The 12,676-nt window shown below is 32.7% G+C and overlaps 1 protein-coding gene and 1 long non-coding RNA gene across 2 annotated transcripts in view; one reads left to right on the top strand and one right to left on the bottom strand.

Annotated features, from left to right (window-relative positions):
- LOC110999131 overlaps positions 1-12,676 on the bottom strand; it is a 44,380-nt gene that overhangs the window by 18,054 nt on the left and 13,650 nt on the right. The gene's annotated exons all lie outside the window — the stretch shown is intronic.
- On the top strand, positions 631-2,362 carry LOC111002401. The gene is made up of 2 exons (XR_002600521.2): positions 631-1,321; positions 1,507-2,362. It is a non-coding gene; the product is annotated as an uncharacterized LOC111002401 (long non-coding RNA).

The raw sequence follows: 12,676 nt of genomic DNA, 5'->3' as shown, positions 1-12,676 counted from the left end.
AAAGACTATTTCATTAAAGAATGCGTTAAATGTTTTAACGAAAAGGTTTAAATCGTTTTGAACCAAATATTTGAATAAACAATTTTAACAATTATTTTTTGTTTTTTTGGTATACCCATAGGCTACCCAAAAACATATTTATGCACAAATAAAACTATATTTATGTGTTTAAAACACAATCTAACAAACTCTTAAAATACTAAATAGTAATATATAATGAAAAAAAAGTCATGTTCGACTCCACTCAATACCTTGTCCTACCGACCACGGTCGGTTGTCAAATTTTATTGCTTTAAGTACACTGCGTTGTAATAACAACTTTAAACAATTCGCGTAAGTTTGATTTTGCAATAATATATGCTTGTAACTTATAGAAAGAGACAGAAATAGTGTTTCGGGACACTTTCGAGCGTTACTTTTATTCGAGACTGTGCATCTTGGGTTTTTGTATATCAATGACTATAAAGTATACTATGTCTCATATAAACTATCATTTTTAGATTTAGGATGTTTTAATATCAAGATTCCTTAGCCACCAACTATAAAACGAATCACAAATCGTAAGTAGAAGATAAATAGCAGTTACGATTCCAATTCTCTTCTCCGATGTTGTCAATTCAAGACATAATGGCGCTTCTAAACGGGCCATGTTTTGCTGCAATTGATGGCTGCAACACATGGCCCGGCAACATTGCAAACAATGTCAGCCACACTATGCAATGTTGCAGTAATGTCCCGGCCATATAGCCAAACATGTTTTGTGTAGCCACTTATGGCCGATATGGCCCCGATGGGTTGCCGAACGATCGCTAGGCTATCGAATTCAACTGCAATATTGCACAGCCAGTTCTATTGTTGTTTCAGTCACTCTCTTTGTTATGGCATAGTGTATCCTTTTCTACGCGACATGAAGTTTGCTATGAGTGAAGTGTGCCTGTTGCTATATTCTGTGTTTTGCGATCAGCTGGATTTTGACAACTACGTAAAAATGGTTACTGGTCTAACAAGACAATTACTGATTTTATTGAAGAAATACATTTGCACCCCGAGTTGTGGGATATAAAAACCGGCTCATAAAAAGATAGAAATTCTAAAAAAGATGCATGGAATGAAATCGCTGAAAAGTTTGGCATAACAAGTAACGAGGCTTACAAAAAATTCAGAAGCCTAAGAACTTACGCAAATAATGAGGAGAAAAAGAAGGAAAGTGGTAGTGCTGGCGGTAAAACAGTAAAGTGGTTTGCTTAAGATGCGATATCGTTTCTCTTTACTCAAAATACCACGAATATAGGATTACATAGTGAAAATGAAAACTTCTAACGTAAGTATCTTTAATAAAATATTTTAGTCATTATAAATGTACATATCTCTGTATTACGTATGTTATATATCGATTGATAAATTGAACTTCTTCCCTCGAAATCTTTTGCAACTTGTTTCCATTCTGTTACTCCTGAAGGCATCTAAAAGGCTTAAAGATATACTAAAAATTTTATGCATTCACAGGCGACTGAAACTACATACTGACATCAGTGCTGACCCACGTGAAGTCGTAGAATCAGAAACAACCGACACTTTGGAAGCCGTCGATACTACTCCAAAACCACGTACTAAAAGGCTCAAATTATTATACGCGATGCTGGCGAAAATAAAAACGAATATGCTGCTACTAGATACCTATTATTATTAAATTTAAAAAGTACATAATAGTTACTACCTATGCGTAACATATTTAATAAACCTATGTTAACTTACCTTGATGTATTATTTTAATCCTTCTATAATAGCTGTACACACCTCTTGTATAAAAGTTGAAATCTAACACTCGGAACAGGTACATAAAACTTTTAAATGAATCTCCTGTTGCCAAAAACCGTAGAGTTATCGCAAATCTCGTGATGGCGATGAAACAGGTATTGCTGTTCTCATGTTTGTATCATTTCTTTTTATTTTTGGTCCAATTTTGTTTAAGAGAAAGTCAAAGTCGCCTTTTGAAATTCTAGCCAAGTTCTTGAATAATTTATTATCAAGGCTTATTACTGCTAGACTCAAATTGTCTACAGTTTCACGCCTATTTAAATAAGGTCGAATCCTCAATCTCTTCTTTTTCTGTTCTTTTAAAATTAATATAAGCTGCTGCGACAAGTGTGATTTCATCAGCCATTGTTGCCGGTATGTGTGGCCCGTTTAGGAGTCTGCATCATGGGCCATACTATTGCTGACATATTGCAACACATGGCCCGGCCATACATTGCTCGGCCATCATCTGCATTAAAACATTTTTGTGATGGCCGGACAATTAATTGCCAATAGTGCAGCCATCAATTGCAGAAAAACATGGCCCGTTTAGAAGCCCCATTAATTAAACGTCTCGTGTTGCTCATTAATATGGCGGTGTAAACGTCTATCTCGCCGGACAATCGAATGCAAACAGATGTTGATATTTTTTTTTATGACGGGACACAGGGTTTTCGTTTGTAAGGTCTAATTAGACATTTATCTTTGTAGTTTTATCTTTACGCCAGTACAAATAATTAAAAAAAAAATCTTAAAATGATTTTCATCAACCTCTCTATAAACGATTGCTAGATAAATTTAAATAATGTTATAAATCGAGTTTATATTTGTTAAATCAGTTCATCTTCAATATAATCATATTATATCGTTATTTACGCTTTTATGTTCACCGTACGAAAAAGTGTCAGATGTAGACAGAAAGTCCGTTAGTGCTTCGTGCTCAGCCGGGGATAAAACCTACAACCTCAGAGATGAGTCACACTCACGAGCCACTAGTCCAACACTGATACCACCGAAATACCTGAGAACATAATATACCTATTTAATAAACAAGGGCGGATCCCTCAGTCTATTATAAGGACTCTGAGTTTTTTGGAAAACCATAGATAGTTGCATAGATGCTTGGATCTTCCAAGATACACCATCGAACTAAAATTCAAACCATCCACCAATACAAATTTTCCAAGTGATAACCTGAAATAAAAAAAAAAACGGGTCCCGATTGAATTAATACGTAATACTATTTCCGATTGAAATACAAAGTCCGCTTAACGAGATAATAAACTCTTACGACCATAATACCTTAATTAGGAAATAACTTTATAATTGCAAAAATAAATTCTCCGTTTTATAGTATGGCTAATTAGGTATTTATGGTTAAGTACATAGTATTTACGTGGTATGTGAATTGTGATTTTGTTATTTTTTTATATTATAGCCCCCGCCCCTAACGCAACCAAACGAACGAGCAAACGAGCCTATGCGACGCCCAAAGGGGCAGTACTCGCAACTCATGGACACATTTTTAGTGGGTGCGTTGCCGCCTTTTGTGGGACTGTGGACTGGTGGAGCCTGGTGATCTTGATGAAATTTGAAATTAATAATGCTCGTACGATATTGAAATGGGACAGGAGGGATCAACTCCAACAATTCTTCAGAACGCTCATCGTAGCTTAAATTAAGATAAGAATATCAAATCATTTTCCAGGCGAATTCTTGGTAAAAAAATTTTTTTTTCGATTTGGTTGCTATAGAAGGCAGATGTATACTTACATTTGAAATTGAATAAATTTAACACGCTCAAAAGTGAATTTTAATTCAGATTAATATACGTATGAATCCTGGAAAATATAACATGAAATACAAAACGGTTAAAACATTATTCTTCCATATCAATACTATAAAGAAAGAGGAGGAGATAAGAGATTGCGCAGATGAGAGAATTATTACCCAAAAATATTAACAATGTTAAGTCGTAGACGAGACAGGACGCTTACGGTCTATTTGCGACTCTTTTGATGTTTTATGAGATTATAATTCTGTATCAAACTCAAAAAATATATGAATTTATACTACGTATTTGGTGTTAAGTTGCTTGTTTTAACTTATACACAATTTATAAATGTGTACATTAGCCATAAACAATCGTAATTTATAAACGGTACTTGATCTAGATGGAGATACAGAAAAAGTGGAGATAGCCAAGTATCGATTTTCTCCATATATTGAATTAATATACATTATTTAAAAGTTTGCTTTTATAGAAAGCTTTCACTTTGCCTTGCTTTGACGCTCGATACATGTAATGTATAAAATACATACAAATCGCTTTGCCAAGTCCTTAATTCAATTGCAGGTTTATTTCAAAGTTTAGTAAAACATTTATAAGATGTAATACAGCTTGCAAAGTTAACGGACAATTTGGTAGAGGTGAAAACAGACTAAAATCAAATCTAAATTTATTTATTCATATAGGTAACATAATGTACACTTATGAACCTCAAAAAAAAGAAATATTAAATGAATTTAATTTCTTAAGTTCTCAAACCAAAGGCATAGAACGGAAGAGAAGAGCTGGCAATAAACTCTCCGCCACTCTTTTTAATCGCCAAGTTTTAAAATCTATATATTCCGAAATAAGTCATCTGTTACAATATGTTGCTAATTTGCTTAAACTTTTTAATTTAAGTTTAGTGGTTTAAATGAAATTAAGTGTTAAGTATTTGTTCGCAAGGCAATGTTAAAAAGGCCTAGTTTAAAATTAATCTAATTTCGTCTCCATAATTAGCCGTGACAATTTACGGCCTGTTAGTAGAATAGCAGAGTATGAGGTGGACTAACGGGGTCATAAGCCATTTTTAATAGTGCCTTGCAATGATTAATATTTTCTCTTTATTTGAATTAATACATACTTCATAACATTTAAATTGTAACATTACAACTAGGCCCCTTCAAACTGACATGTTAACAAATGATGAACAAACAAGTACAACAATGCCCCGTTATTAAAGAGAAAAGGTTACTCTAATTATGCATACTATAACGGTAATACTAGGGTTTAGTTTTATCGGTATTCATAGCGGGCCATGGGGCATTTCATCATTTGTTTTACTGATCAGTAGGGATTATAAAACCCCTGAAAAAGTAACACAAAGTGAATTAAAGAAATAGTACTTCTTTTCAATAGTTCAGAATTATGAAATGATATGCTCAAGCTATATTATACTTTTATAACAGTTTTCATATGCTTGAAATTCTTAAAAAATCGTATTTTTATTTATGACAAAAAAATCTGGTAACAAATTATAGGACCCTAGCAAAGGAGCTCACTGGCGGTCTATTTGCTATCAAGCGACAACTCTAGTTGACTAGGGCAGGATCTATCCTAGCCTCTAGGTTAAAGTACAAGAAGTGCATAAATAATAAACAAAAAAGAACTCAAATGAACATTTTAACACTAACTAAAACTAAAAGGAAATAAACTCTAAAAATAAATAAATAATAATAATATAAACAAAAATTTAAAAGATCTATCGAATAAAGTCCCGAAAAATGTAGAATTAATGAATAATTAACATACAATATTGATTAAATATCATTTGGATCGTCCTTCGTTCTTGCACGATATCATGAATAGCCTTGAACTTGGTATAATAAATAAAGCTACAATGTCAGTATTAAACAAGAATAATATTATGGATTGGAACAGGGGTTCATTATTTCTACAAGCACAGTTAAAAAAAAAAATTCACTATAAGTCTATACTAGTGTTACATACTAATCATTCTATTCATAAGGAAAATGTTCGATCATTAATTTTGGAAGTTTTGATATATTTTTTATTGCTTTGCTAAATAAAATAACTACTGTTTATTCTCATGTATCAAACTCAAGTAAGTAAGTTTTGAATCTATGTAATTCAAGACATCACACGCCTAATGTGATGAAACAATTGAATTAGTGAATTAGTGTTAAGGTTAGTCTAAGAGCTTAACAAGAACAGAGCGTCCCCATAATAGAGACTGTAAATAGTGTTATTGGACACTTTCTTATGTTTAATATCCTTTATAGTAAATTAGGTTAGACTTAACTTACTTATTAGTCGCAAGTTAGGCTAGCTCGTAATGTTCCATGATGTCTCAGTGAAAACACGTCACAAAAAATAGTTTAAAAAATCGTTTATTTTGGAACATAAGATCATCATGGTATCACTTATTCCACGTCAATTAATTTGAGCCTGTTGGCATCCCTACTCATCGGCAAAGAAGACAGAGGGTGTTGGCGGAGAGAAAAAGCCGGCGTAAAAAACTCTCGGTACTCTTTTTAAAAAAAGCAAATCATCAAACAATTCTACATTATTTAAAACAAATATAGCAAATTAATTAGAAGTAGCCTGCCCAGAACTAGTCCCAGGCCCTTTTATGAACTAGATAATCAGTAACTTTATAGTAAGCCTTTTTACACAGCTTTTCTTTAACACATTTCTTAAATTTAATAAAAGGCAGAGATATTAGTTCACAGTTCCAATTACCCAATTCAAACGTTCACAAACAATGAATGCGTGGGATTACTATCCTGTTCCTTATCTTAAAGTTATTGTTTTCTTGGCCTCATAGTAGGTGACAAAGTAATAAATTGCCACGCCCACGTCATGTTTTTACATTTTAATACCTCTATATCATCTATAATAAAATCGACATGACTTTTTTATAATCATAATATAATAAAATTTTTTAAATATGTCGTAAAGAAATATAGCAGATGCTACTCAGACAGCATTCTAATGAAGAGGGCATTTAGCAGAAACAGACTTAGTTTAATTGTTATTATCAATGCAGAAGATATGATATAGATAGATAAGATATGCCTAAATGTTCGTGTTATATGTTTTTAACTTGACTCATACCAATGCCTAGGCTTGCCCGTATTTTGCTGATAGATCACTCTTATCTTCCTCTATCATGCGTCACACAGCACTGATTTTTCTTCAGTAGTCGCTGTTAAAGGACATCTCTCACGCGGATCATCATTGAAATTGCTACGTCCAAAAATTCGTTAACCCAATTGAAAAAAGAGGCTTAATTAAGAAATGCTAATCGCAGCCGATATTTGTTGTAAAGTAAGCCCACGAAAGTTAAAATAAATCATTGACCGAAAATTTCTGCGTGAGGTTCTTCTTCACGTGTAACTAGAGCATAATATTTGCCGCCAATTCACTTAAACAAATGACAAATGGATGCAATATACTACATTAGGCTACCAAAGAGTTCTAAAATTGAAATTCAAAAGAGTTTTCATTAGAAATGTTTCTAACTAGCCAGTATCTGTTAGTGACAGATATAATACTAAACGGATCTTATATGATCTTATATGAAATCTTATATGATATCCAATATAGGAATATATTGGATATCATATAAGATTTAAAACTTCATAAAAAGTACTCTATCAGAAATACTATACGGTCATTTATATATTTCGGCGTCCATGCGTCGGGTTGTCTCTCTCCCTAAAATATGGCGAGGGGGCCGATGGCTGGCCATGCGTCATACTCGTGAACGGGTGCTACTTGTGGTGACTGGTCGTACTTGAATTCGTGTATGCGGTGATATTAGTTGTTTATACTACGTATTGGCGTGTTGTTCTCACGAGTATGTAAGTGCGTGCTCCTATTTCACCATGCCTCCTGCTGATAGAGGACAAATCTTTGTTTTTAATTTACTTTTTTATTTTTTATTACTCAATATGTCATATGGAACATGGTGTAGTGGTTGCAACTCTTTACAAACATTATATAAAAAAACTTGGCGATTAAAAAGAGTGGCGGAGAGTTTATTGCCAGTTCTTCTCTTCCATTCTACGCCCTTGATTTGAGAACTGGCACTAAATGTAAAATTAAATTCGTTTAATATTTCTTTTTTTGACGTTCATAAGTGTGCATTATGTTACCTAAATGAATAAATAAATTTTGATTTGATTTGATTTATTATAATCCTACAAAGTTGCAACCTTAGTATGTCTATAAATTCGAGAAGTGACACTTTATACGCGCACGCGTCGTTAGGTATGCATATATACGAATATTTGATAAATTGTAAACGTGTTTACACTTAATTAGGTACATATTAGGCTCCGTATTAGGTTCGTAGTCAAAGGTGTCTTATTTTTATCAGAGCGATAAATTTAAGGAATTTTAACGACATAAACGAGGTCTAAGTAAAATTCTAATTGCAAAACGAAAGAGATTTACAATTCAACAAGTAACCATAAACATGTTACCGGTTTCCCACAAGCATTTTTGTTAATGAACCCATAAAGAAACTTCCCATAATTGCACTCCTGGGATTCGAACCTTAGTGAAGTAGTACACTTAACCCCTAGTCTGACAGTTAATGTGTTTTAAAGCTCTTGTAATATATATATGTTTGATTTATATAAGGATTTAGACATAAATTTAGTTTAAAGCCTTTTGAATCCATCGCAATAGATCTCTGTGATTTATGGGCCGACCATTCTTAATCATTTTATTAATTTATTGTAATCCGGTTTAACTTATATGTTTGACGTAGAAGAGCAAGTAAATGTTTTTTGAACTTATTTTATTTTTTAGTATAGTATTTATAACTTGAAATTTTATTTTTATTAGCATACTTACGTATTCCTTATAAGATTTACTCTATTTCTTTATTAGGGTTTACCGGAAAAAATTGCTTGTTGACAATAGGACCGCCAATTGGCTTCCTATACTTTATGTTACCTGATTTTTTAGTCTTATTTTTGAATCTGACCAGCCAGAATTCAGATCATAAAGAAGTATCTCTGGGAATATTAAATAGTTATAAAAATTCAAGACACAATCGATTTATTGCTTCATTCCAAACAGTTTACGACTTATGTTATAATTCACACAATAATTTATCGTTTTAAGGCTTAACTCTTGAATTTTAGACATTTAAGATGCAAAAAGATTGATTTACCTCTAAATGACTCAATCAAGGAGACGAATAAAATGAAGCAATTCTTAAAACATGTTAAAGATAACGGTGTATTTATGTAAAATCATAGATAACACGGTGGTTAGAAAAATACGTTTATATCGCATTTCAGATAGTAGTTTCGATTTTCTAATTAAAAATACATGTTTCATAATCTGTGGGATATTCTTCTGCTCTTTATGGGGCCGACGCGGACGATTCGAACACCATTTTAGATAAAAAGGGTCTCTTGTCTATTAAATGGCACACGTTGAAATAATCTTCAGATAACGAAAGACGGGGTTATAGGTATGTTGAACTAACAGGAGTATTTTTTTATCTTTATATTGGGTTTTATTTGAACTGATAAAGATTATTAAGTATTCATTAAGTTAAAGTAGATTTTGTTCGTAAAAAAAACTGTTTCACGGTTAATTTGACTTTTGGCTTTGATGATGTGTGCGTTAGTTAGTAAGTATGTTCTATATAAAAATAAAACATTATAACAAGCGCAGAAGTGTGTCTATCGGTGTATTTCTTTACATATATAATTCTATTATACATGTGAATGTTACTAAAGTCCTCTTTTTTTTAAGGCATGTGGGTGGCGCCCTGGATGGTTTATTAGATAGATGATAGACGGTAGATGGCGCTGCAGTCGTTATTCAGGCGATGTATGCATATATGTATATATTTGCCAGTCTGAGCCGTCCGTTATTTATATCATTTTACTATTGAGTAGCCGGAAAAGATCTCTAATTCTATAAAAAAAAAAACTACCAATTATTGTCTAAACTAAAAGCATGAATGATTCATCATTTAAACTGAAAACTAAATATACTCTGTCATTAATTAAGCACAGATTACAACGGCAATAAAAAGAAAATTATAGTATCCTATTTAAAGGGACCGTGACTCTATGAAATAACTTCATTTAAATGAGATGATTCTGCCTATAATAGACAAGTGACTTTCAAATCTGTCCATCATAATTTCCGTATAAGAAAAGAATAAATTAACAATTTTAAAATTTCATTGTTCACTTTTAGCACGCGTTTATATTTAACTCGATATTGTTTATGGTAATTACGTTGATTCTCTAAATCGTATCTTATATTATCTAATTATTTCATCATTTACTTTCATACAATTATATTGTGATAAATTAGACGCCAGTAATTAGACAGCTACACCATAATAGAAAGAGGTAAAATTTAATAATAGCCACGCACGCCCTGTACAAAATACTTTCATATAGGCATCCAAGTACACCTATGAACGTCAAAGAAAAGATGAAAAATTTACATTTACTACCGGTTCGCAAGTCAGGGGCGTAGAGCGTGCAAGAAGAACTGGCAAGAGACTCTCCGCCACTCTTTTTAATGGCCAAGTTTTGAGTCATACATATTGTTTGAACTGGAGCAAATCAATCCCAAGGATTAGGATCATTTAAATAATCATAAAATTTATAAAAATCATTATTGATAAATTTACGTTTAACGAGAGTTTTGGATTTATTCAGAGTTTATTCTCAAATTCTTTTTAAACAATGCTCTATTTGCTTGTGACACTTGTTAAGTTTGGAAGTATTGCTCAATCCATAATCAATCTATAATCCGTTAAAAAAGTGTTTTTCTTTAAATGTGTAAAAGTTATGTAAATAAAAGACAATAGTATTGCTCAATTTAAAAATCTATATTTGTTGACATATCTTTATGTGTTTTATATTTGTATGCACATCACAGGCACAGAGGTCGACGCTTTTATTGGTACACATACGGTGTGCTCAATTTAATTCCAAGAAACTATTAATACATATATTTTCTATACAAATTAACGTTCTCATAAAGTTAGGCAGTTCAGTACTCAAGTGCTGAAGTACTCTGCTATGACCAGTGCTCACTTATGGTTCTGAAACCTAGGCCCTCAGCAAATATTCTTCGATGAATCCTTGGCAATGTTTGTGACGAAGGTGCTTGGCGTATTGATTAACCTGGACGTCGCCTACATCATCCAATTCATGAAATGCACAGGATCAAGTCGTTGTGGCATGTGCACCAAAAGGCGGACCAGAACCCCAAGGTACTTCAGAACTCACAACCTGGTGGTAAGAGAGAACACTGTAGACCTAGGTTGCAATGATGGGATGGAGTACTCAAAACAAATTACTTAAGGAGTCCATCCATCGTTGTTGATTATGATGAGCACGGTGCGAAATCAGAAGGGCTAATTGAAATATAATAAGTAAAATTATTTTTTCCCATATACTAAGCAAGAATGCCTTTAATTCTGAGGTGAAAATAACGCCTCTTTGAGACAATGGCGAGCGTTTCACACAAAACTATCGTTTAACGTTGATGCGCTAAATTTCTCACTGGTCTAATATTTAAACAGAAAGTTGTTGAAAAGAAAATTACTGTTTGATGTCTGAAAAAGTTTTGTAAGTTACTTTCTAGATTTTTATCGATAGCGCATATGATGACGGCGATAAGATTAGATTTGATAAGACGCATAGTCTAGAAAATCTAACCAAGGTTTTACGCAGTTCTTAAATAGTTCCACTTTTCTTTTACCTAATATTTTCATGTTATTAAAACTTTAGTTTTTCTAGATTCAGACAATTTCCAAACAGAATATAGCCTAGTCTCCTTATAAAAGCGCCCACGATATACCAGGCTGTCAGGAAAGGTGAAAAGGCTAATTGCTAGTTTCTAGGCTTCGTTCGCCAGTCACATAAAATATACAAAGATATGTTGGCTTTATGCCTCGAGCGAGTGACCAGGATGTTAGGAGAGGTGAATAGGTCAATCATTTGATTCAGTCGTAAAAGGTTTACAATAGATTGCTAGATTCAAATTTTTATTTAATGTATAGACGTTTAATTAATTTTAGTTCATCAACTTCATGCCTAATTAAACTAATTAATTATTAATAACTAATTAATAATTAATAAATATTCAAATCCAAATTCAAAATCATTTATTCATATAGGTAACATAATGCACACTTATGAACGTAAAAAAATAAATATACATTAAATGCTTCTAATTTTACATTTACTGCCAGTTCTCAAATCAAGGGTGTAGAACGGAAGAGAAGAACTGGTAATAAACTCTCCGCTACCCTTTTTAATGAACATATAAATAATTATATTATATTATTTATTGTACACAAGAAAGAACATAAACAAAGTGCTTAAAAACGTGGCTACATATTATATAAAGAAATAGACAAAAAATAAATAATCATAAAAAAAGCCCTGCAATTGTATTCATCAGACGACCATTTTAGACCATTCTTTGATCAAGTACTTGTAAGGGAAACCTAACAAGCAGAATGCAGCGTAAATTGCACTATTGTTTGGGTACTTGTCTTTGTGTGTCCCGCCAAGTGACAATTGACAATGCATTTGAAAACTCAAGACAGTTATAGGTATAAAATAATTAAATCTCAATCTCAATGTAAAATATACCACTTTACGCCCACGTTAAAGAAAAACAAATCTCCTTTAGTGAACTATGAATAAAACAAATGGCATGTCACATTAATTACTGAACTACTTTAATTAGAGCTAAGAGGCCATTAAATCGGAATAAACTCAGTACCAATTAATCAGAAAGTAGGTTCTTTGGGGTTCACCGCGGGCGGCCTTTTGCTCCCAGGCCTGGCAATTAATCTCCCTTTCTTCCTCGCCCGATTAATCAGTGTATGAGACCACAGTCTATGCAACGAACACAATTAAAAATGTCCTGGAGGATCTATTTGAATATTTATGTTTTTTGATTTGGTCAACCGTTTCTATTCAAATGGGCGTTGACAAAATGCTTCATGACAATTGAAAGTCAAGTTTTATCTAGTTTCTTTCTTTGCAGAAAAGATGCCAGTGATTGCCAATGCCAGAAAAG

This window comes from Pieris rapae, chromosome 21 (genome assembly GCF_905147795.1).
Source record: "Pieris rapae chromosome 21, ilPieRapa1.1, whole genome shotgun sequence".
NCBI lineage: Eukaryota > Metazoa > Arthropoda > Insecta > Lepidoptera > Pieridae > Pieris > Pieris rapae.
The sequence above is the reverse complement of the archived record's forward strand: the minus strand, read 5'-3'. Positions and strand labels throughout refer to the sequence as shown.